General features: G+C 42.8%; 1 protein-coding gene across 4 annotated transcripts in view; it reads left to right on the top strand.

Moving 5' to 3' along the window:
• Positions 1 to 26,387, top strand: part of CELF2 (CUGBP Elav-like family member 2) — a 345,481-nt gene that overhangs the window by 14,653 nt on the left and 304,441 nt on the right. Inside the window, exon 1 of one of the 4 annotated variants that reach the window (XM_067317342.1) lies at positions 22,132 to 22,181. The exons of the other annotated variants lie outside the window; for them this stretch is intronic. The gene's annotated coding sequence lies outside the window, so the exon portion shown is untranslated. Of the gene's footprint in view, positions 1 to 22,131; positions 22,182 to 26,387 lie in introns of those variants that run through there. 4 annotated transcript variants of the gene reach the window in all.

The following is a 26,387-nucleotide window of genomic DNA, read 5'->3' as shown; positions in this document are numbered from 1 at the left end:
AGCAAAAGTCCTGCCCAACTTCCCCAGAAGACCTCACCTTCCAAGGGTTTCTGACGGTGTGCTTCAGGGAAAGACTGGAGGTCACTTAAAACAGTTTAACTTTAGTTCTTTCTGATCCTCGTGTTTATGGGTAACAGTTTTGAAGATCTGTTATTTTTAAGACTTCATACCAGTACTAATCAATCTTAGTTGCATGGCCCCAGATTGCGTGAAGACAATGTATTTATGTTTTTATTTGTCTAAGGAGAACCCCAGCCAAACCAAAGGCCTGTATAATCGCATGGTGCTGGGTGGGATCTTTTTTTGTTTATCTGTGTTTGTCCTGGAGATTGTTAGGCTGAGCTATTTGTTTAAAAGAAACAAAATGAAAATTAGAGATCTAGGGCCAAGTTTTCAAATGATCTTCTTGCTCGCTGGTGCTCACTGAGCCAGGAAAAGTGATGGCTAGTGCTTCAAAAATCCTTCATGCTCTCAGTTTTTTGGAATTCGAGTTCCTGAACAAGCCTGGCGTCTTGCCTGCATCCTGCAACTAGCCTGAGCACTGGATTTTTTTGGATCTTCACTGTCCAAAATTGAGATATTGGGAATTTTTTAAACTCTTTTTGTGGCAGGCATCTCCTTCAAGGTACTAGCCGTCTTTAAGTGTTGTTGACTTCAAAAAGTGTTGGCGATTGGATGGCATGCTGGCATATCGAATATTTGGAAACAGATCCCTAGTTTGAGGAGGTATGCTTTCATTAGGTTTTCGAATCTCTCTTATCACTTGTCCTCCGTGAATCTCAATTGTTTCTGATACTGCTTTTAACTTTCCTGTGAACTTTTGCTTGGCAAAGGATCGTGTTTGCTTGTTTGGGGCAGGCTGAGTTCTCCCGCTTCGCTTGAATTTCCTGGTGTTCTCCAAAATCACAGTGGTTTACTTGGGAACCTTGCCAATGTTTTAGGCTTCAAATAATGATAGTAAGATTTGTGTGCTCGTTTGAGGCTTACATAAGGCTAAAGCTAATATTTGCGGGCATGATTATATGTGTTTGGTATTTTGGAGGGGAGGGTGGGCAGGGATGGATCTAGCTTATGAGTTATGTTTGCTGCCTTGTGGGGCTTCTCGTGAAACGTAGCAACAACTCAACAGTTGTAACAGTAACAGAAAAGTTACTGATACACATTCGGTAGACTAGTGCCTGCCTTACACCTCTTAATAAAAAAGTGATGGAGAGCAACATCCTTATCAATGTGCATATACTCAGTGCAAAAGTGTCATATTTATACACAAAGTCGATTTTCTCATCCTGCTCCAAAGCAGGTGACTTTGTAATGAGGCGCTTGCAGGAGATGAGCTAATATGGGTCTGATGACTGTCGTAGGTGAAAAAATCATGAACATTAAAAGGTGCCAGGTAACTGAGGTGTGCGGAGGCGCATGTCCAAAACTGAGCTTGTGAACTGTTGAGCACAAGCCCACTGCTTGCTAATGCAACAGGTTACGGGCTGGTTGTAAATTTTGGTAGCACCTGGACTAAAGAAAAGTGGTGTGTCCTATATCTTCCAATTAATAAAGAGAAATGAGAGAGAACCAGCAATTAGCAGGCTGATCACGTGCTGTGCTTCTGTGCACAGACTATTTTATTTGGGAAAATGGGAGGTTTGGGGGCTCAGAAAGGAGGCTGAAAAGACGGGTTCCTGGGAAGAAGTGATCTTGGAGAGGAGGAGGAGACCCAGAAAGGAGAAGGAGATCCCAGCTGGAGGAAAGAGCCGGGGTGTGGGGGAAGAATCCTGGACACCAGGGGATGGGTGGAAGCAAATGCCGGGGGACGCCTGGGGACCTTGTCCAGCGATGCCCGAGGCGGGTGTGTGCGAGTCGCGAACCAGCACAACTTTCTGTCCAGCCTCCCCCGACCAGCAGCAACCTCCAGGTGCGGAGGGAGGTCGAGATGTCGTGACCACAGCGTTGGTGGGGGGTGAGCATGTGCGATAATCGAGTAGGGTAAAATCACATCTTGTTCGGTCTTAAATAAACCCCAGTATCCAGATCCACTGCAAATTGTCACTTACTCTGTCTCACCCAAATGACAACTCAGTTTGATTCATAAATATATTTAGGAAGTACCTGCTACCACTGCGTCCCAGTCAGTTCAGTTAGTGATTTCTTTTTAAGCATCTCAGACTTTCTCTTTGCTTTCAAAATGCTGAAGATCTTCATAAAGAAGAGTGATATTTCCTGAAAAAATGTGACAAACTCTATCAGGAAAACACATTCTGTTGCAGAATTTCTTTTTTTTTTTTTCATTCTTAACAAATACTATGTTCATAGTCCAGGACATGCTGATTTTCTTTCCCCGAAAAGCCACTGTGTCTGCGTAATATAGACTGGCTGCTATGATTTCAAGTCTGGATGTATTAAGGCGCTGCTTAGGTGGTAGTGTAGCACTTTTCAAAGCACAAAACAAATTCTGGCTCCTAAATGTTACAGATTTAAACATGTCATGCACACACATGCACACAGGATTCAGACTCAAAGATGCTGTGGAATTATAGTAATTCTGTAAATGGTATTTGTAACAGGTTGTTGGACTGTAAGTAGCAACGTAATCATAGGTATTTTCCAGAGGAGATTGTGGTTGTCATTTCAATGCCAGTCCACTTCCCAGAAGCACAGATAAAATATCTAACATCTTAAATTAACTGGTTCTCTGCAAAGAGCTGCTAGGATTCAGCACACGTTTTGTGCATTTCCTATTCACTCTTTGACTATGAATGGGCTTATATGGTATTGAATAACATATTTCACTTCGAACTCACAAACCTCACTCCGATCACTTGGATACAAACTGGCCCCTCTCTTTTTCCTTGAATAATATCGGAGGGTTGTTAGCTCTGGGAAGAGGGTGCTTGGAGAAGGGCAGTAAGTCAGTGACGTAATTGGTTTCCTCTCAAAAATGGGCATGAACGAAGATAGTTGCGTCCGTTAGTGAGAATGGAGATAAATTTTCCACGCTTTGATTAAAAGCCTTCTGATACAAATTATTTGTGTACACATTTTGCAGCTAACCCGTTTTAAGGACAGATCTGAATAAATAGATCTTTTCTTTAAAAAGTGAAGAAAATGATAAGCTATTTTAAGTGGCTTAACTTTGCCCGGGAAATGCATGGGAAAGCAGGAGTAAAACCCTGGTCTCTATCTTGCAAGCTGGAATAAGGGGTGACAGGTACAGTTAGTGTTTGAGTATCTGCCCACAAAAAACTAATAAACCATTTTCCACTGGACTTTCACAGGTTTTTTAAACTCCACCATCTTCCACTCTCCTTAGGACATCCTGCTTGTTCCTTGCCTTTTGGATTAGGCTCTTCATAGCCTTCAACCCTGATAATTTGGAAAGATAGAGGGAAAAATTTTCTTCCCACGTATCTCCCCACCACCCTTAGTCCATCTGCCTCTGCAAACATTAATTGAAAGCTGTAAACCACAAGTTTGAGCAGCATCCAGGTGTCAGACCCTGTTATCCCACCTTTGGGCTCGATGCCTGGCTCCCAAACCAACACTGCCATTAAAAGCAGAACACACTCGGCTCTGAGCCAGATAAGACTAAGTTAGATTTTTAAAGTACATAAATATATCTGTCTGTCAGCAAAGACTGCTTCAATTAGGTCAAGTAATGCTACTGGGTAGCGACAAGCGTGGCTCTAGTACGGTATTACGTCTGCTTTTTTTGTCTTTGTACAGACGTCTGACGTGGACACTGGTACTCATGCAATTGCTGGCCGGCTCATTGACCGCAGTTTCTGTTACATGAAGACACTAATACAACACTTTAATTTCCTTGAGTTTGTGGGGAAGAGAAGGTTGTTGTTTTTTTGTTTTATAAGGCCTGAAAACTGAAGAAGCCATAAGAAGTGCGTTCCTCAGACCTCAGAAGCAGTAGAAATCTTGACTTGGGAACGTTGTTCTTGGTCTGTCTGCGGTGACTCTATTGCAGATGGTCTTGGTCACTCCTCTGTCGAGGAGGAACGTCATGGGGACAGAGTTTCCGGGACTGAAGCATACATAGTTCGAGACTGTGCTCTGCCACAGACTCCTTGCGTATCCCAGGGCAAGTCACTTCATTCCTTCTCTGGTCTTACGGTGATTAGCGATGTTCCCAAGCGGACACTGGCCCCATTAAGTTCAGCGTGGTTCTCAAAATCTGCCAGAAACCCTAGTAAATATTTGAACAGTGTGTCAAGGCTGAGTTCTGTGTTGCTTTTGAAAAAAAAAAAAAAACTGTTATCCATTTTCAAGTAGATCAGGTACGTTCAGAACTAATAAGTTACAGTGAACTTGCTGTGGACTAAAGGACTGGCTGTATCTCTGGCTTCTGTGCTTTAGTTTCTCACCTGCAAAAGGAATCTGACAGGGATGATATCCTAGCAGATGCATTATTAAACATTGGGGCAATCAGCAGCTGCGCTACGGCACACGGCTCAGAGCTGCGCGTGTGCAAAATAATGTGCTATGCACATGGGTTTTTCCATTAGTGCGTGAAACTGGTGCGTGCCGGCACATCCAAGGGTTTGAAGTTTCCTGTATTAACGTGGCGGTTGTACCACATCTCCTTTCCATCGATTGCTGGCTGGGGGGAAAAAAAAAAATCTGCTTTCTCAACTGCAGAGTTCACAAAATACTTCACTCTGCAGGTCCCAACTAAATGCTTATTGCGATCGTCATCTGCAGGGGTTAATTGATTGAGAACTCATTAAAAACAGAAATAGGATATAACTGTGTGTTCTGTTTCTGCTTTGTACAAACAGGCCCTTAAGAGAACAAAAACTTTATGAAGAATCTCCTTGAATTGATAAGCTCATACAAAACTAAGAGAGACTATTTGTGGCTCATGTGCGGAAAATGTGTTGTAAAAACCAACACCATCAACAGTTTTACACATGCATTTTTGGGATATCCAGCATACATTCCACAAGATACTCCTAATAAAAATCATGTGCATTTGCTCCCTAACCCCTTCTTCCCCAGAGCTAAGCCCTCTTGTTGAGTTGAGGACTTTTTTCCTCACATGTTGATTAATATTAAGTGCTAAAAGCAAATTGGTGATAACTGCTGGTCATGACAGCTCTTGTGCAAATTCTTGCCAATGGCAATGCTAGTTTTTTCCTGTTCTCACCTGCAGCAACCTTTGGATTTTAATCATGGGCCCGAAGCAGAAATTGTCAATTAGATTGAGCCTTGTGGTCGTCTTTGAATAAATGTTCTTTAGCAGATAGATTTAATGCCTTGCTACTCTATTCCCCTGGTTTCTATGTGCAATATACCTTCCATATACACTAAAATGAAGTGTCTTCCTGGGGAAAAAATATATATATCCAATCACCCACCAGATAAAGTGGCTACTCTGCTGAACTCAAGAAAGAAATGAGAGGGCTTGATGAATGCCTTGAGGCCAAAACAATGATTCTCTTGCTGCTTTCTCTTGGAAAAAAATTGTAAGATGGAAAATCTGAGTTATTTCAATTTAAACAGTACAGAGGATTGCAGTAAAAGAGGCAGAGTAGTTTCTTTTTTCGCGTCTACATTTGATCAATGTTTCTTGAACAGTTTTGTCCCAAGTGGAATAAGGGAAACTGGGATCTTCTATGTAACTGGCAACAAATTATTGATAAGTGGGGCAGGATCTGTAAGGATGCAGGGAGAGTTGCTCCGTTGTCTCCTGTCAGCTCGAGGTGGATGCTGGATGCAAATGCAGCCCAGCTGGGTTTCAAAGGATGGTTGCATAGTCAGACGCTCTCACATCTGGAGTCCTCGTGGACAACAAGTTGACCATGAGCCAGCAATGTGCCTTTGTGGCCAAGAAGACCAATAGTATCCTGGGGTATGTTAGGAAGAGCGTTGCCAGCAGATCAAGGGAGGTGATCCTCCCCCTCTACTCAGCCCTGGTGAGGCCACATCTGGAATATTGTGTCCAGTTCTGGGCTCTCCAGTACAAGAGAGACATGGCACTACTGGAGAGAGTCCAGTGGAGGGCCACAAAGATGATTAGGGGACTGGAGCATCTGTTACACAAGGAGAGGCTGAGAGAGCTGGGTCCATTCAGCCTGGAGAAGACTGAGAGGGGATCTTATCAATGTCTTAAGGGAGGGTGTCAAGAGGATGGGGCCAAACTCTTTTCAGTGGTGCCCAGCGATAGGACGAGAAGCAACAGGCACAAACTGAAACACAGGAAGCTCCATCTGAACATGAGAAAAAACTTCTTTACTGTGAGGATGACTGAGCACTGGAGCAGGCTGCCCAGAGAGGTTGTGGAGTCTCCACCCTTGGAGGTATTCAAAAGCCATCTGGACACAATCCTGGGCAACATGCTGTAGGTGACTCTGCTTGAGCGGGGGGGTTGGACTAGAGGTCCAGAGGTCCCTTCCAAACTCAACCTTTCTGTGATTCTGTGATCTTAAAAATCGCAGACAGTTTGCTCGTACTTGTATCTGGGGGACTTGAGTGGGCTGTGGAAATGAAAGATTATGTGAATCCAGTTTGCTTATGTCTAAGAAACGTCTCACCCAAGGCAGGCAGGAATAGGACGTCATCCTGCATTAAACTTATGGGTTTGAGTTTCCGATGCTTCTTCCATTTCAAGGGTGTTTTGTGGTTATCTTTTTTTAGTGGAATTGACCATACGTGCAGGATGCTCATACGCGAGGGCAAGCAAGGGAGGGGAAAAGGTCTCACTGTGACGTCCCCAAGTGATGGTTTCAATGCCGAGTCGACGACATCCTTCGTGCCCATCACCTCTCTCCCTGCTGAGAGCATGAGCGGGGAGCGTGGGGATGCTAGCAGCACCAGAAATGCTGAGACCAGCCAGAAAAACATGCCAGCTGGTGACTCCTTCCTTCCCTGCCTTTCTCCTTATCCGTAAAGGATAGTAATTTACTCTCACGCTGTGGTTCAGGGGGGAGCAAATGCTGCTTTTTGGACCTCTACCACTATGCTGATCAAAGGGCAACTGGCCCTGAGCACATGCGTGGATGTGAATTGTTGACCGAAAGCCTTAGGCTGGGGGTTGGACGTGAACCGCGGGGTTTATCGTGCTGGCGCCGTTCACGCTTTCTAACATGCCCTTTTTCCGTGAGAGTGTATGGTCGCAGGAGGCAAAGAGAGAAAGGAAGTAGCTATTACCGCGGTATAAATGGGCATAATAAGGTGCCTTGCCCAAGGTAACGTGGAAATCCCCTGTCAGAAAGGGAAATTGTAATCCAGGTCTTCTAGAGGAAAGCTTGCGGCAATAACTGCGGAGTTATCCTTTCTTTTCTAGCTGCCGTTTACTAGCTAAGCCGCTCCGGAGAGCTTTGGTTTTTACCTGTAGTAACGGAAAGACTAAAAAGAGATACTTGGGCAAAAAGGATTGCTGTCCCTAAGCTTCTAACCTTGGCCGGTGCGTAAAACAAACGTCTCTTAACTGGCAAGCAGTTCAAAGGTCCATCTTAATATTAAAAAACAAAACAAAATAAAACAAAAAAACAGCAAACAAAACAGAAAAAAAACTAATATTTGAACCTCTTTGGAGCAGAAGAGACTCCTGTGCAATGCAGACTGGCAGTTTTGCACTGAATAAAATGGGAGGCAGCGTTTGCCTGTGCTTCTCCGGCAATTACAAAGCAACGCTCTTGTTTTGTTTGAGCTTCCTTTGTCGTTATGAAACACAATAGGCTGACTGCTCGATATTAAAAGCAATTGTGTTTCCATTCATGCAGATGCCAGCCTGTTTAGGTGAATTTACTAAGTCCCTAGATGTATATTTTCATATTATTGCTGTCTCTGGGCCATGCTGAGCATTTTAATTCTCTGAAAATAACCTCTGTTTTCCTTTCATCTCTTCATTAGCTCTTTCATCATGAGGACATGAATTAAAAAAAAAAAAGATATATATATATCTATCTTAAAATTGTATGTAATAAAGATGGTTTTTATCATTCCAATTTGTTGAGCTGTGCTTTTAAAGTTGCATGGGCTTTCACAGCCATAAAATGGCACAATTATGATTGTGTTGTATTGCTTTGTACCCCGAGGTTCCATTTAAAGCAGCGCAGAGAGACATGTTTATAGGCAGCACGATGTATATGGATCTTGATGTCGAGCGATTTTTATTGAAGAGAGATGAGGAAGGGATCTGGTGTTGAGTTCTGTCCCATTGAAAGAAAATCAGAATTAGGTTCTGTGCCAAGCTGCACGTTGTTAAATCCGAATTAAAGTAATACCGAGCCGTGTTGGTTTTCTTTTTTTTTTTTCTGGTGTAGATTTTTTGGTAGCGTCTGTTAAAGCCTAACTTTATAGCCTATTATGAGTATTTTAAAGTAAATATTCAGAGCTTTTTAGACATATTGGTACATTGCAGCATATGCTTATGCTATACCAGCTAAGTCTTGGATTTGGGGGGGAGTTTATATAGGGGCATCAGCTATCTGAGACTGCAGTTTCCTGCTAGATATCATACACATGCACTTGGATTAAATCCGTGTGAGTACATTTCATTTCCTCTCTATAAAATCACCCTGTTAAGTACGTTTTAAGTAAAAGCCTGTTTTAATTTGATCTCTTCATCTGTTTTGTTAATGTTGTGAAAGCAGGCTGTGAGAGTTTGCTTTTCATGAGGGATAAAGTTAAAGGAGGTCTGTTTTTTAAGTCAAATGCGGAGTTTACTCCGGGCTTGCGGAGTAAAATAATACCAGAAAATTAGCTAAATTGAGGACTATTTTTAATAGGGGGTATTGCCTTGTGCTGAGAAGGGTGATGACTGGGCAAAATTAAAGTTAGCCGTATTTCACCGACCACAATTCTTTCTCTTTATTCTCCCATAGGAAGCATAGTCAGAATTAAAATTTGTATTTGGAGTTAATAGAGGAATTCCAAACTGTCCCCAACCCCAGGCTTAACTGGGCTATTTTGTGCTTCAGACATGAGGCAATCACCTCTTACAACATGGTCAAGTTAAATATCGTTGTCCAATGCTTACGAGGAGTTGCACCGCGGGAACACCTTGTAGTTTGTACATGCACTGAAATTTCGGCGATGTTAGTATACTAGTATCTAGAAATGTCTTGCCATTTCCTAACTTCATTTTGCAAAGAGCCCCAAGTAACCACAAACTTGTGAATGTGATATTGGAAAGATTTTGCGTGCAAGGCAACACCGGTTTCCTTCTCTCGCTGCCAGCTCCGCATCTTCAACCCGGGATCTGAATGTCAAGCTGGATTATTTTTTTAATCATCACTGGTGTTATTACGTCTCTCACCTCTCCTTCCCATGAGACAGCAATCTTAGCAATATATGATCTAATAAATCAGGATGATTTAAAATCCAGCTGCCTTTTACTCTGGCTAGTCATGATTTAGCCACAGCCTGGAATGTGACATGTAGTAACTGTCTTCACCTCTTATTTTATTTTATTTTATTTTTATTTTTTTATCTATTTTCCTTCCAGGTTTCTACTGCTTTTCCCTTTAAATTGCAAAGAATGGAGGCACTCTTGCAATGTGCTTTATGCAGTGTTCAACACAGTCAGGTCTGGTTCCCATTTTGGACCTGTAGACATTGTCATCGCGAATATATTCCTCCTTGCTCTTATATCTTTAACATGGTGGGGTTTTATAGCTCGGCCTGTGACTCCTTTCACCCCTTATAGCTGCTGTGCAAAATATACCCCTCAGGTCAGGTGGGATTCCTAATCCCAAAACTTTCTTTTAAGCATTGAGCTGTGATAAGAAAATATGAGCCTCAATAAAAAAAAAATAAAGATCTGTTACACAGAGGCTCCTTTTTTTGCCTGTGCCATGCTTAGTGCACTAAAAGACTTTGCTGGGGGATTGGTTTTGTCTTTTTATAAGTAAAATCTGCAGACTAATGCCTGTCCATACACTAAGTGAGGAGTGGTAACCTTTAAAAAACAGTTTTCTAACAATCTGGGGGAGGAAGAAGGAAAAGTTGCTTTGTTTTTGTTTTACATTTCCAGTCATTTGGGTGGCACAGTAAAAAGAGTTGGTTTTTTTTTTCCAAGGTCAGGAGGAGAAGATAGTAAATGAATTATTGTTTTGTTTTAAATTTTTGGCAGTTATGACTTGAGTATCCTAGGGCCACAGATTCTTAGTTCATTTTTGGAACTTTCCTTTTGTTCCTGTTTTTTATGGAAAAGTCTGATATGTGAAGAAATTAAGGAATTTACCACCCAGTGAAGAACTGAGCAGAATATATTGGTTAACACAACACCATAGCTGGCTTGCCCATTTTTAAAGGGACAAATACTGTTCGGGCTAGAAGAAAGCACAGGAAAAGACCAGAGTGATATATATTGGGGAAAACTTTGCCCACAGTCATATTTCTACAAGTTTGCCCAAACGGGCAAAGCTGTGGAACCTAAAACCATGAACTTTCCCTGGTGACCTTCTGTCCAAAAGGCACCACTACTGTGCTTCTCAGTGTTATTAAAAGCATGAGGACTAGGTATCTGGGAAGCTTCTGTCCTACAAATAATGAATATTAGTAGATGGTGGGCAGTGGGAAATGGAGAAGACACCCTGAAATACAGTTTCCAGCTGTAGCGGAGTTGTCTGTCATCTACTGCAGGTAGCACACAAAGAAGGGCATCTGGAGGGCAATGATGTTCTCCATCTTGTTGCGTCTCCCCTGAAGACAGTATGAAACAGCAACGAGGCTTAATAAAAGCTGCGTGCTTTTGGCTCCTCATTTGCTTCTTGGGGCCAGCTGACCCCTGACCTCAACACGCCGAGTGCCATCCTCAATCAGGCATGCGAGTGCAATATGTGTCAGCAGTTGCACTGCATATATTTCTTTTATTTCTCCTTGGGATGCGCATGGTGCTCGTGAAAGGCTTTGCGAGCCCCTGCTGTAATGCAGCATGTCAACTTGGCAGCCGGGCTTCTGCGGGAACTCGGCGGCTTGCTCCTCTTGCCTGTGCAAATGCTCGTTTTGGCACGGGTGTCAACAAGTGTGATCAGGTGTAAAGAGGCAGGCGGCACCAAACTGACGTAGCTGTCACATAGGATGGGCTTCCCGCGGCCGAGATGGCGTCTCCCGCGGGATCGCGCAGGCTGCCCCTGCGCAGCCCGTTGGCACCTGTGCCCCAGCGAGAACAGGCTCACCGATGAGGAAGGAGCGTTTATGCCTTTCAGTAAATGTTCGTGTTTTGACCCCAGCGCTCCCGCTGTGTTGGCTCAGTGACTTATTTGTGTTGCCCTCTTCTCGTCATGGCAACACGCTACGGTTCAGCCCCTTATTTTGGAAAGATTTGGAACCTGGCCAGTCTGAGGTGACTTTATTCCAGGTATCAGTGTCAAAATTTGCAAAGACACATCCCTTCTTTACCAGTGGTTGGCAGAATATCACCCTGCTAGAACAGACTCTTTATAATCCTTTAATGGGACAGCGAGATTTCAGGCTGCTTAGAGCTCTCCTGAACGAAGGTCTTCGTTAAAAAGAAGCTTCACAAAGCTCTGGGCAAAGCTAAAGTCAAGTGTATGCATTCGCCTTCCAAGTAGGCAAGAAAGCAGTACAAGTGTTAATACTGGTGGAAGAAATTTTCAGGAATGTATGAAAGCATAGTCTGGTCAGTAGGAGTTATGAAAAGCTTGCTTTCAAGCCATTAACGGATCAGTGGTAATCTTTGCAAAGCAGCATAAAGTTGTATTTTAGTGTTTGGGGAGACTGATAGCAAAAGGTGTTTTAATTCAACCTTCTTCTTTTGAATCTAACACAAGGCCACACCTTCTGGAGGCGTTTAGCTTTCGGAGGTTCTTAGGAGCTCATGGGTCCATCACAAGTACCCAGGGGCTGGGTGGTGAGAGCACCAACTGGCCATAATGCTCTTGTGAAACATGTTGCGTCTCAGTCCTATCCTGGAGTTGATAATCACAAAAATGTCTCTCTGTGATTGCTACCTCAGAAAAGAGGCCAAGAATGGGGTACTCCACAAATCAGGGTTGTAGCACGCTTGTCTAGTGTCGTGAAGTTTCTCTGTTGGCCGCCCGTGAGGTATCAGTGGTGAACTAGATCAGTAACTTCAGTCCTTCACTAGCTGTAATTCAACTTCAGAAGAGAGCCAGGGCTTCTCCGTAGCTCCGACGGCAATTTCTGATGACGTCTACCATGGCTGAGAAGTAGGCAGGTGACTGTGCCGTTTTTTCAGTGGTTGGGACAAAGCTTTTTGAGTGATAGGGAAGAAGGAAAATGAAGAGAGGTCACAACATGGACGACAGGGTAACGTTTTGCTGGGTTTGCCAATCCCCTTTTCAGATGTTACCTCCCTCCACTAAACACAAAATTCTCTGCGACTTCCATGAAGCTACGAGTGGTTAAGTGTAGGCATCCAGAAATCCTGGAGTGTGAGAGCTCCCAGCATTCAGATCAAACAGGGCATGATGACAAAAGTGTAGGCAAAGGACACAGAGCAAAATTCCCACTGTAACTGCAGTTCTGCTGTATCGAGTGGTTATCCAGACAATGCACAACTGCAAAGATAGTCACATCACTTCGCATTTGCTTAGTCTTGTGGCTAAGATGTCATTTTGGCTTTTGTTAAATGGCAACCAAAAGCAGTGAGTAGTGTCTACTGTTTGGGAAAGTTTAAAAACCTGGGTAAATGAAAAGCTCTTTCTTGGGTGCATTTTATTGCCCAAAGTTAGACACCAGAAAGTTAGGTGAACTCGAACTGCTCCCTGAAAGTGCCTCAGTGTCTCCATTGCATGTGTGAAAAGCCAGGGATAACTAATTAGGAATGGTGTCCAATTTTTGTAAAGTGAATATTGAATAAAGTGGATTCAAGCATGACAAAAATAATGTACAAGGAGACATCTTTTGGCATGACTCTGTGTCTGTGCTTGCTTCCGAGATCCCACCTCCCTGTCCCCAGCATGGATCCTGTTCTTTTATTTCCTCCTTTGGATGGAGCTGAAAGAAAACTTAAAGAAATGCTCCCTTTGCAGTACCTATCTGAAGTCTGAACAAGAACTTAACCAAACTCTTTAATCTAAAGAAAACATCTGGTTCAAATACTAGCCTTCAATTTGGCTTCATTCTTTTCTACGGAAGGTATTAACTCTTCCCCAGTTCAAGTTCTGACCTGCAGCTTCAAAAATCTGGGGGGGTTTCTCTTCCTTTGAATTGAAGGCAGCAATTGCTCTTAACTGGTATATTTAAAAAAAAAAAAAAAGAACTGACATCGAAGGTCTGTGCTATAGAGAGGTGATATATCTTTGTCAAGCTGTATAGGGAAAACCATCTACATATAAAAGATCATCATTTAGCCACTGTGATTTGCAAAGGTATCAGAATAAAACTAAAATTAGTATTAGTAGGTGCCAATGTTATTGTTTGGGGTTTTTTGGTATTTCATCCTATGCAGAACAAGCACAGACACCTAAAGGAAACTCATTCATACTAAAGAAGAGTCTCCCAAATGTTCTCATCGAGAAGAATCAAGTCTGTTTTCCCAAATACTTGAGATGCAGCACACTTTAATTGTGACTTAATTTTTAGATGGATTTCCAGTCAGGAACTATTGTGCCATTGCTTTTCTATATGAACATTCAGGGGCCTTTCTGTGCACTTTTTAATACAACGTGCCTTGACAGAACGGTGGACTGGGGAATGGGGGTATCCAAAGCCTTCCTTTGATGGCTGGCACAAGCATCAAGCAGATACCAAATAGGGTTGGTTTGTTTGACTGCTTTTAAGTTGTGTTCAGCTCCCTGCATTATAAGGACTAAAGCTGAGTTGCTCATTTGCCTTATAAAGAGACCGAGGTACATGGTTAATAAAGAGAGATGGAAGAGTCAAGCCATGCGATTTAGTAGCTCAGGAGTCTAATCCCAGGTTGGCGATGGGCTTCTTGCGTGACCTTCGAGAGGTCACTTAATATCTAGGGGCATCTGTTCAGGGTCAGAAAACCAGGTTGATAATAACGTAGGTATTATGAAGGTATACCTTCAAAATGCAGCCTATCCTCCAAAATATTCCTGAGTCCTGCTCTTCAGCGTGCCGTAAGCATAAGAACAGACCAGGTGTGTTTTCTTTTTTGTTTGTTTACCCTAATAACCGCGGTTATGCCAGCTCCGTTGGCAAGGTAGGAGCAAACGCTTTTGGAAATGAGGGAAACCGTACTTGGATTGAAACACAGCGCATCATGCAAGCTAAATTACTTTGTACAAATAACTAACACGATTATGCTTTTATATTAAAAACAGTAATTCACAGTCACAAAAATCCGTTCCCTGAAGACAGCTTAATACAAAAAGGCTGGCTTGGCGGTTGTGTATTCTGCCAACTTTCTTTTTTTTTTAATTAGATGTATATTTTGTAAATTCTTTTTTTTTTTTTCTGCTTCAGGGTGCTTCAGAAAAATAGTAGAGAAAATACAAATCAGGCATCTCATTCTATAAATTCTTGCGTAAACATCTAGACTCCGAAAACCCAAACAGACCCATCTGCCTTTGTGCTAGGCTCTGTACAAAGGCAGCTCAATGCAGCCCGTATTAGCATGTAACTACAAGAAACTGCAGTAAGTGTAAGGAAATAATTGCAGAGCCAAAGGTGAGAGTGTTTGGAGACGAATGATATTTGTTGCTTAGGAGCACTGTCAGCATCCATAGGGGAGGGCTGAGTCTTTAAAATAAATAACTATGTGGATACTGGAGGTTAAGGAGCTCCTAATATCTTCCTTTTAAGAAGCGGTAGCCCCTATGTCATCAGAGCAGAAGTGGCTGCTGAGGAGGGAATTTTGTAGTGGGAAGGAGCTTTCCAGGAACAGGAAAGGGGTATAAAAAGGTCCATGTACCCTGTTAGAGGAAGTTATGTCCCTTCCCAGAGCATGAATTTGGGGCAGATAGTCAATTTTGATGTAGCAAGGTGCTGTGATACTTGTATGCGAAGCACAGGAACGGGGCAGTGAAGTCCAGCACTTCTGCTGGAGCCAAGACCATCCATGATGCTTTTAGGTGACAGTGAGGCGTAGGGCTGCACTTAGGTGATGGTCTTCCAAATCAGCTGGGTTAGTATCAAATAATACTTGCTATCGTTTTAGTATTTCACTATTTGGAGGGTGTTGGCAGTTTGGTTGTAAAACTCCACTAATTCATAATGTTGTATTGTTTACGTTCTTCATGAAGAACTTTGGTAGTGTAAAAATGAGTCTGTTTTTCTGAGGGGGGAGAGATTTAAAAAGGATTGAGCTTGCACGCAGCATTCGTTATGAGCAAATCCTCTTTTTTTTTTTTTTTTTTTTGCTTTTTAACTGCAGCTTGCCTTCAGTTCAGAAAGGAATTCATAGTTACGCATGATTGAGGGAGGGAAATAAATTCCCTATTAGATAATGCTTCTTTTCTTTTGGGGCCCAATTTTATGAACATCGATATATTGGAAAAGTTAAGTTTAGAAATATTTAAGTTACGTATAAGGATCTACATGAGCAGGCTTGCAACCTCTGTTTATCAAGGCTGTCCTGTGGGGTTGCACTTAAAACATGAAGCCTCTGCCATCACCCCCACAGTGCAAATGTCTTAAACTATGTTGCAATGTGAGAGGCACATTTTTTTCCCCTCTAAATTGAAATTGTAGTAGTGGGGCCCAAAAAAGTTGGAAGACAAGTATTGTTTTACTCTTTTCTCTAAACTTTCTTGAACTCAGCATAGACGGTAGGTTTACTTTCACTGCTGTGCTGAGTTTTGAAGACTCAACGTCATTGCTATCCATGCAAGAGAGAAGCTGGTGTGGAATCTGAGCCATCAGGACAATCTCAAGCCCTAAAACCTGATTTTAGTATTTCAGGGAGCGGAGAGGGATGCACAGATCTGCTTGCTCCAACATTAGGCCAGCCAAAAAGGGCACATGTTATCTGAGACTTGAACCTGTGGAAACAATTTGGAGTGAAAAATGCAGGAGGAAACTGCTTGCTTAATCATTATCTTTCCACGTCTTCATGGAAGAAGAACAGTAAAGTCAAGTAAATCCAATTTGCATGAGGTTTTTCATGCATGCAGCTCCTGCTGTGAAATAAAGAATATTTACACTGCTTTTGGAGAAAATACGATAGCTTGCTAGTGGCTAGTTTAACACCTGTGAGCCCACCTGACTCTTAACCAAGTCCTGTGAATCTTAGCAGATTAAGCAATCGCAGTTCAAAGATACTAAGCTCAAATCTAGTGGCTTCGCATTTTCTTTTTTCTTCCATGCCCAATCCATTACTGTGTTGTCTTATTTCTAATATCATACCCCAGTAGTCCAAATTGAGTACTGCGATGTGGCTGTCTCACTATAGAGGACCTTGTTTGGGTAGTATGAGTATCTTATTTAATAAAATATGTTCTTTTTACCAGTGTATAAGGTTGCTTAAAACACTTGCTAATCATATACCAAAGGAAAACATCTGATGAAGTCTGCTTTTAATGAATCGATTCCCTACCTGTTGCATGATTTCTATAGTTTCTTGCAAATAAAGCCTTTCAATGTTTAGATGCTTTAACTTAATGTTGTTAATATTTGGGGTGGGCAGGGGAATTGTCTGTTTTATACGGAAGTCTTCAGCACATCTTTCAGCTTTGCTGGCCTTTGAGATTAGTGCATCGCCTGTCACGTAAAACCTCTGTTTCCCTTTCCCAAAGCTGCAGAGTCTGAATGCAAAATTTAGTGGGTTCGTCCAAAAAAAAGGTTGGTTTAACCACGGGCTGCTACTGCAAGCTCTCAACAGCCAGAGTTTGGCCAAGCCGCAATCAACTGCTCCCGATGGGAGCTGCCGGGGAGGCTTAACCGCAGTTCGTTTTGAGGTACCGCACCTCAGGGAGGAGATATTCCTTCAAACTGGTGTCCCGTTGTCAAAGCAAATACTAGTCCAAATGCTGCTTTTACTGGCAGAAAAGGGGGCTTAATGTAATACCCAGGATGACGCGGTTTCTTCCCAAAGCAAAGGAGAATGTGTGTGCAATTGAATGTGTCCTTGAGATACCGCTCCAAAATTGGAAAAGCACGCTGGATGTCACTAATATATCTAGAAAAGCTAAGCTATGAGGGTTTAAATATGTAAAGGTGTGGTGCTGCAAAGGAGGTGACGATTCCCGCGAGGTCGGGGGGAGCTGAGGGTTTATCCCGCCCCGGCAGCTCCCGAAACCTTTTCACGAACTGTAAACTAATAGTTTCTTGCCCCCGACAATTTTCTCTGAAAGGCAAATAAGCCCTCCAAGAAGTGCAATATGGAAAAGCGCAAGCCCTCTGCACGGCTTCATCTAGCAATGAGAAAATGTTATTATCTGGAAGTGAAAAAAATTGAACTTCGGGAACTTTGTTTAACAATCATTTCTCTTCCTGATTGAAATAAATGAGCCCAAAGCTTCAGCCCCGTGTTCGCTCTTCAGAGGAAGGGCTTCCGCATTGATTTCTTTCAATGAGCGTCATTTTTTATTTTGATGTGCAATTAGGCCAAATTCAACTTTTTTTCTTCTTTTCCCCCTCAGATCGCACTCGCACGCACCGCCCCTTAATTAAGCGTGCCGCGCGGGGACGGCGGCCGGCTCGCCGGGCAGAGTTAGAGCCGCGGTTCGAGGGGTCACGTTGCCGCTGCGCTGATATAAGAGCAACGCTAGCGTGCCGTAGCCGGGTGCTAATTCCGCAAAGCGCGTTGCAAATCCCTCCGCGGGCCGCTCCGGCTGGCCGCGGCGCAGGCTCGCTGGGGCGCGAGCTCCGGGTGCGCCTGGGCCATGTGACAGCACAGCTTTCCACCAAATGTTGCATGCAAAAAGCGCCCGATGGTGCTAAATTGCCCTTTTGGGGCAAAATGGAGGTCTGGAAGACGTGAGAAAATAACTGATTTCTCTACTTCGTTCTAAGAAAAGTGGGGCATTGAGGAAACAAAAATATGCAGGAAGACTTGTCGAGGGGAGGAGAAGACTCTCTTTAGATGACTTTTCTGCCAGTTTTTTGCAGACTCTTAAACTCCCGACCTGGCTGGGGTTCCAGTTTCTTTCTACCATATATAGCACTGTCTCCTGCCACTTAAATACATGCAAGAACCTATTCAAAGACTACTCGGTGTTAGGCAAAGGGGAGATGGGGGAGTAGAAGGAGCCCATGAAAACGGGCTTTAAAGCTGAGGCTGGGCAAACGTTATATTCTGAGATGGGTCAGGAGCCCGGCGATGCTCGTCTTCAGGGGATGCCTGTTTTGCTGAATATACGACAAGGAAAGCGGTGACACAGGGACCTGAGGGGCCTTGGAGAAAACCGCAGTTAGTGAGAGACTCTGGGGCGCGCAGCGTTTTTTTCCCCCCTTTTTTAATCTATCCTGACTGCCACAGTCTCTATGTTCTCTGTTAGAAACCGTACGGTAGCTGTCTACAAACCGCTGTAAAGTGCAGTCACCTGTTATTGCCCCGTAAATAATTGAATAACCTCTCCCGGGCAACATGGTCAAGATGCAGATTTAATTTACTCACAGGCCAGGAGTAAAGGCGGTGGGATCCGTTCGGTGCGCTGCCTTGTGTCCGGAGGTGCCGCGAACGGGAACATAAATAGTTTACCGAACCTGTCACGTTTTCTGCCGAGGATAAGCATGCCCTCTGGTCTGCTACATGGGCTTATATGAAACAGTTCCCCTTCAGTTCCCGAGCACCAGGGAGTAATATATTTTCCAATACTTTTGTGGAAATAGGGAGAAGACGGAATGAATCATACATATTGTAGCAGGAATCGACTCTTTTCTTTTTTTGGTTGTGGGGGGAGGATGGTGTGAGAAAATACTTTGCTTTTTTCCCGTGCTCTCGTGCAATGCGCCGACCTAACGTGGAAGGTGGTGCGTAATTCCCATGATCCGTCGAAATTTTGAAGTTGGGGTCCCCCGTTTCTCCTCCTGGCAGGTGGCGGCACCCATGGACTGATATTAGGGGCTGAAATGCTCCCAAATGTACTGTTAGGGCTGGGAAAAGCACTCAGCGTGCTGCTCCAGATCTCCAACCAGCCCTCCAAGATATAGCTTCTCCCTACCCATACAGAGGATGTCGGAAGAAGAAGAATATTTGGGTAATAAGCAGTGTGATTAAAACAAGAGACTAGCTTATATTTTACTTAAAGTCAAGATCCAAAGTCGGTAATGTCCCTTGATTTAGAAATGCGCAGGTACCTACGCTTTCATCTCCAATTTTCAAAGTTTTATATTGCTTTTCTGTTTAAAAAAAAATGCTTTCAACTCTGATCTGCACTCATTAGATAAAACTTTAATTGATATAATTTCCTTCTCAAGTTAAAAAGCTTTGAATTCATTACTCTCTCTTATATGTAAGAAAAATGACGGATGAAGCAAAAAAGAATTGGGGGGGGTGTTGGAGGGAAAAGAGAGAAGAGGAAACCTTCCTCTTGTGAAGGACGTCTTCACTGAAGTATCTTCACCTGCAGGTGTCCCATCCTCTAAATCACTTTTCCAGAATAATTAATAAAACCTGGATGCCACTGTTTCTCTGTTACCACCACCCGTTTGGAAGAGTAGATGCCAAAACTGTGTCCCGGGGGCCGTCGCGTGAGCAGCTTGTCCTCGCCCCAACCGAGGCTGCTCCGCACCAGGAGCCAGGAGGCACCACGCGGCGGGTGCTCCCCTGCTCGTGTGACGGGGTGTGCGCGGTCTCTGCGTGGATGCACGCGTACCTGCCTGGCCATAACAACCCCAGCAGCTCAAATCGGTGCTTCTTCCCTCGTGCAATGGGACCAGCCCATCACCCCGTTTGCCTTCCCAAAAGATGGAAAATGCTCTTATTGCCCTTGCAAGGCAGCATAAGACTCCTGATGCTCGAAGCATGTTAGTTTTTGAAATAACCTTCTCCTGCGCATAGATATAAGCGCAGTCGTGTAAGTCCCCATCTGTATATAATAATAATGTGCCGCTAATATTTATAGAAGTGCTGTGCTGCTTAATAGTTTGTCACTCGTGTTGCAAGCTTACATAAAATCTATGGCTGCTGTAGGGCAAAGGTATAAAACTTTCATGAGTAATATAAAATATACAAAATGTTGTTGTTAATATTTAATACAATTTGCAGCAGTCAATGAGCACAATCAATGTTTATTAATTAAGTTCTGTTGTAACAGCAAATTTCTTCTTTTTTGGTATGTGTGTGTCTTCAGGGCGAGGGAGAATTTAGCGAGCTTTTTTGACCCTTTAAAAAAAAAAGTCACGTTTAGCAATAGTATTGGCCGCGTTTTACATTAATTGTTTGCCTTTTCTTTGGCGAGTAAACAGAACTTTTTCGTGACATCTATTTAACCACGTGACGTGATAAGAGAACTGGCTTTTGGCTGGGGCGTTTGATAAGATGTGTCGCAATTCAGGCTGTTCATAGCAGCCATGCTGACGCACTGCAGATAATATGGTTTTTTTTTCATTTGTTTTAATCCAGTCTTCTTTACGTTCATTGGGGTCGCAGGCAGCAGCATAAAGGGTTGGAGTTTAATTTATTCAGCTGATAACTAGAGGGCTTGCGATCGACTTAAGTCAGTCTGGGGCTCGCCGTGCCCCGTCGAGCCAGGCTTGCTGGTGGATTTGTGAGCGGCCAGAAAAAAGGGTCTCCTGGCTGCCCTGTAGGAGCCTGAACCCCCCCTTGGTTCAGCTTTTTCAGGCAGGTTCTTCCAAAATTGTTGGAGTTACTCGCTGGAGAGAAGCCATTCCCGGGCACGACTGGTTTTGCAGGGTTGGCAGCAGCATTTTGACTAGCCCCGCTGTAGCTCAGATCAGTACGGGTTATCAAGATGGCGTGAAAAATATTAGCTTTGAGGTCTCCATGGCATGAAAGGGGCCGGTTGCGATGGAGAGCAGCTGGCTACCACCAGACGAGCAACTTTTGGTTTAACCGGATCTAAGAGATTTGTGTCACCTAAAGCAGTTTGTTCATCTCTCGCGGCCGTTTCCATGTTTCTGCGTTCTCTCTTAAATAAACCGAAAGTGGTTTTAAGATGACCATTTGGAAGGTTTCGCAATGTGAAATTGCTTGATGAAGTCCAATTGTCAATAAAAGTTTGTGGTTAGCATTTAACGTGATAGCCAAAGTTGGGGCTATGTTAGCGTGTGTATGTTAGCATAGCTGGGGCATATTTCCCTTTTTATCTGCAATAGTTTGAACAAGAAGTGGGTTTTTTTGATTTTTTTTGACAATATCAAACTCTTAAAACTGGAGCACTCCATGGTTGGTTTTTATTTTTTGTTTTTGCAAGTAAAAGCAGTTGACAAAATCAAGAGACTTGGGCAGTACAGGAAGTGGTTCAGCAGCAGCCACGAAGTGGTTAAGTCATTAATTTATTTGTCTAAAATCATCCCTAAAGTAAACATAAAAGCCATGATCCTTTATTTAATTTGTTCTCTGGGCTAAAAATGACTTGAGATTACCAATGATCTTAGTTGTAATAACTTTTTTTCTTTTCATATGACTGTGCCACATTATTTTGAACTGTACTGCTAGGGGTTTATTGAAATATATCAACCTTATTGCTAATATTTCACAGACGGTTCTTCATTTCAGCAATATAGAATTCAATTTAGCAGAAATGTGATATTCCTTCTGAAATTTTAAATTCCCAGCAGATGTATAATTCAATTAAATCCAGAAGATTAAAAAAACTGAAGTCATTCTCTATACATACACTCTTTCTGCTCAGTTCCAAAATAATGAAAAACTACAGCTGTTCAGTTTTGGTTCATCTATCGCTTTGTACAATTTTTATGGGTTTTATGTGTAATCACATTTGCAGAGAGAATTTTTATACAGTCTGCTCCATTTTGCACAGTTATTATCTTTCCCCATTAAAAACAGATTGTAAAAACTGATACACAAGCCTTGGGCCCACTCCTTACGGAAAGTAAAGCTCCGTCATTAATCATGAGGGGTGCAGGGGAGAAGGGAGCTTATAAAACTTAATTGCTCAGCTTCTTCGTGCTGCGGGACAGCCTTTTTCTCGTCTTCCTCCTTCCTTCGACACACTTTTTTTTCTTTTTTCTTTTTCCTTTTTCCTTTTTCCTTTTTTCTTTTTATATTTTTCTTTTTCCATTTTTCTTTTTTTTTCTTTTCTTTTTTTTTTGTGTGTGTGTGTGTGTGGTAATCGGACACGCACGTATAGCCTGGCTCTGCTACCTAAAACAGTAATTCCCCTCCGAAGGTGAAGGGCGCCTTTCGTGTAAGTACTAGCATACTTCGAGCCTCACTAAACCCCTCTTAAGCCCTTGGCTCGTGTTCCTAGGCCAGAACAGCAGGTAACGTTTTTGTGTGAAGTGTTGCAAGGGTATCAGTGATGTGTGCATAATCGTTTAAATCCCGGGGCCTCGATTTGTCCACTTTTACTGCAGCTGGAAAACAGACCTCTTTCAGAGGGTGCTGTTTGCACCCAAGCAGGAGCGCGTTTTGGTAAGCTGTGTTGCCTGCAACCTAGCTGGCTTATAGGCATATAGGTAAGCTTGAATATATTCATATCATTTATGCCTCAGTTTGCCCATTCCTTTTTTCTTCCAGCTAGATCAGTCTATTAAAATATTACCTCTCTCCGCAAGCTTCATGTCTCTCTCAATTCCCAGCTGCAGAGGGCAATGAAAATCTATTTCATCCTGGAGTTTCAAATATAAAATAGATACAAAATATTTTGATCCTATGTTCCCAGTGTAGAGCATCAGAAGGGTATTAAAAAAATAAATAAATGTTTACCTTATGATTCTTTCTAACAAGAGAGCATTTGAAACCCTGTCTCTAAGCAGTCACTCAAAGGTAAATAGCTGAAGAGGTCATGATCACAGCTACATCTAATCAGTCACCTGGTTGCCTGTACGAATCCTTCCATGCCCAGTATTGACCTCATGGAGTAAAAATTGCTTCACTGACCCGTCACTGGGTTGTTTTCCAGAAAGGATAAGGGATTCCCAGCGTTAAAGGTGCTTTGTATTTATAAGGAGTCTTGCATTTGGCAAATGGTAGGGTGTTTTCCTCTCCCCCTCCCCAGCAAAACTAGAAGGTGCAGCTACTGAAATGGGGGAACCAGCTGATTTCTCTTTGGTTCTGTTTTAGCTAAAGAACTTGGCTTTGGGGTCGACAAATCAGCAGTGAAAAAAAATAAATGGCAAAAATAAATGTTGGCAGGAGCAGAGGTATTGGATGGACCGTCGCTGTGTGTGAAATATGATGTTTGTGTTTGCTATGACATGTGCAATAACACAGCTCTCCTATCCATGGTTACGACTTCAGCCGCCGTAAAAGCATTTTCAGATCATAAACTCTGCATTCATCTGTGTTGCAAATTGATAAGCAGACCACCTTTAATAATTATTGGGGTAAGCTAGGGAGAAGAAAAAATATTTGCTGTTGGCTTGTGGTTCCTACGTCTTATTTATGCGGGAGCATATTAAGATCTCAGCCGTCATTGGAGTGATATACATTCCTCCTCCTCCTCCTCCTCCTCCTCCTCCTCCTCTTCCTCCACCTCCTCGTCCTCCTCCTCTTCTTAATCTACTTTTCACTCTATGAAGTTTGTTGCAACTTTGCAGAGAGCCACCTCCCCGACACCTCAGCTTTCTCAAAGGAAGAGCAGATGTGATCTCTTTGCAAAACTCTTTGAGAACCTTAGGAAAAAATGCCTATTACAGCATGAAGCTAAAGATATTAGTGCTGGCTGTAACTTCTCACCTCTTTCTGAATCATGGCCTATAAAACAAGAAAACTTTTGAGCTGCAGTTGAATAATGACTTCTTCCCTTTCTCTTGTGGTCCATCTGTACCATAGATACCTCCCTACTTCTGCCGAGCCCCCAAACCTAAACTCTGTCCTTTTCTGATGCTCCTACTCCTACTTTACAGTACAGCAGTCTGTCCTTGTACCTCTTTATTTGACTTCACGCTTCATATGTATTCAGCACTAATTAGAGCTAGAGGAGAAACTCTCCATAAGGGATCATAAGAAAAGTTTGTGTTTGCCATGATCTGACCTCCATGCATACAGCATTGCATACACCTAGACAATTCGAAGAGGATATCCTTAAATATGATTATGCTTCACAGTTGGGTAATGAATGAGTCTTCATGATACCTTTAAAAAAATACTTTAAGGGATATGTAGAATTTAGTATGAAATAAGTTCTTAGGTGATGGAGAAGTTGCTAATTTAGAACTTGGGACACTTGTATATATACTTGTAGCTATATAGAGAAAAATGGTTAGCGGGCAGCAGGGAAAAAGATGAACGATCCCATAAAAATAGAGATGGAAGAAACATGGAGCAGCATTTTAGTTTATCCTTCTCTAAGGTGGGATTGGCTATGATACTCATACCATACTAGACAGACATCTGTCATTAGATGTGCCTGGTCAATCCTAGGTTCTCTTCAGATGATGTCTTCCAGTACACAGCTTTTCTTACTTTTAAAAACATTTTTCTTATTATTCGTAAGCCAATTACTTCTCCTACTCATTCTGCACACGGAGAACATATTGCTCTCTTCTTTTCACTGTGCCATTTTCTCTATTTGAAGATGTTACAGATTCCCTCTGTCATCTGCTCTCCAGATTGAATAACCCCAGTTCTTTGCTGTTTTCACTCCAGTGGTTAAGGTTTTCTTCCCATCCCTCCCTTCACCTATCCATATATTTCTTCGAAGATGAAGTCCCCCCCCCCCCCACTGTGTCCACACTGCCCTGATACCTTAGGACTTAACTGCCAGCAAAAAGGACTGTTTCAGTCTCGCCAGCCCAAGCTGTAGCAAAACCAAATAAATGTTGTCCAGTTGGATGACAACTTCTCTTTGATGTTTGCTTCTTGAATTAGCTGTATTGCAAAGCTTTGAGTCACATGCCCATAGCCTGTATTTTGGAAACTGACCCTGTTGATGAAGGAAAGGCTGAAGAAGAGCATCCAGAAAGGAAGATGTTGAGAGATTCTCTCCATCTGGCTGACTGATTTCTGTGGATAAGACGATAAAAGCAGCTTTTTTTTCTCTTTTGCTGTTATCCAATCTGTGCGTGTCCAGACACATTGCCTTTTCCCAAGAAATCTCCATGCAAGATTTTTTTTTTCCACAGTTCTCCCATTGCACTGAAACTTTACATACAGTGGACGGATGCAGTAGTCTGTACTTGGTTACAGAGCTACTGAGCTGTGGGTTTCTATGTGTGCTGGCTTCCTTGAGTAAATAATAATGTCTGTCGGTAAGTACTTCTGAGTTTTTGTGCAAAATCTGTTTTCTTCATAAATGGGTTTCCTTCCCCTAGATCATGACATTAAGCAGCTGTTCAAGTCTGCCATTTAATTTAGCTGGATGACAGGTTATATGACCAGAGCCAGGAAATGGAGCTGAGTTTCTTACCAGCCTTCCAATCTCGCTCTTTTATTGCACTGAGCATGTTTCACGGTCAGCTTATATATGTTTTCATGGCCAATGCCCTGCAACAGCCCCTATATAATTTACCATTTATCAGGGCCCTAATGTAATTTCCTTTGTAAAACCTTGATAGAGGCTTTGAAAAGCTTGTGAACTTATCTTTCATCGGATGCAGGCATCAGCCTTCACATAGCCTTCCCGAGAAGCCTGGGAGAGAGAGGTGGGTTCAGTTTGGAAGTGTTTTTTGCAACCTGCCCACAGTTACACGGGGGGATCTGGGAGAGAGAAGGACATCTTCAGTCCAGCTGTCAACGTGACTCAAGAAAATAATTGTGGTTCAAGAAAATAATTGTGGTTCAAGAAAATAATTGCTTAGTAACTGCCCCCCCCCCCCATTAGTAACCGAGTTTCTCCTTTGTTTTAACCTTTTAAATCCTTCATCTTTAGCAACTGGAGAGAATGAGACAGGCTAAAGCACGCTGCTATAGGTTTGGTCCTTCTTTCTTGTTTTTTCCATGCTGGGTGCACATGAGGCTTTCAGTTACTTTCTTGTTTACATCAAGAGAGGAAAACAATGCCGGCTGCACCCACGGGTGGTCAAACTTTGGGTAAGCAAATGAGAGCAATTAATTCCTTCCATGCCCAGCAATGCACTTTCTCCTAACGGCAAATAAACACACAGTTGCTTTCAGTAACACGGCTCAACACGGGCGCAAGGGCCCCCAGAACTGGGCTTTCTCACCCGCTATGTTGCCCACCTTGTTCCCGGGGCAGGACGGAAATGAGGGGCAGAATGGCAAAGGATGCATCTATTTTTTATTTTCTTTGCATTAACATGAGGCTCTGGTTATAAAACAAACAGAAAAAGACATTCTGCTGAGGACAGTGTTATCATGGGACTTGCAATAAAACTGCTGAGCTGATAATCCTATACCTCATCTTTCCAAAACTTATATTTGAGAATTTTGATACTGAGAACCAGGGTAAGCGTGAAATCTTACTCACCCTTCCCTTGAAACTGCTGCT

The sequence above is a fragment of the Apteryx mantelli genome, chromosome 1, assembly GCF_036417845.1.
Source record: "Apteryx mantelli isolate bAptMan1 chromosome 1, bAptMan1.hap1, whole genome shotgun sequence".
Classification (NCBI taxonomy): domain Eukaryota; kingdom Metazoa; phylum Chordata; class Aves; order Apterygiformes; family Apterygidae; genus Apteryx; species Apteryx mantelli.
The sequence above is the reverse complement of the archived record's forward strand: the minus strand, read 5'-3'. Positions and strand labels throughout refer to the sequence as shown.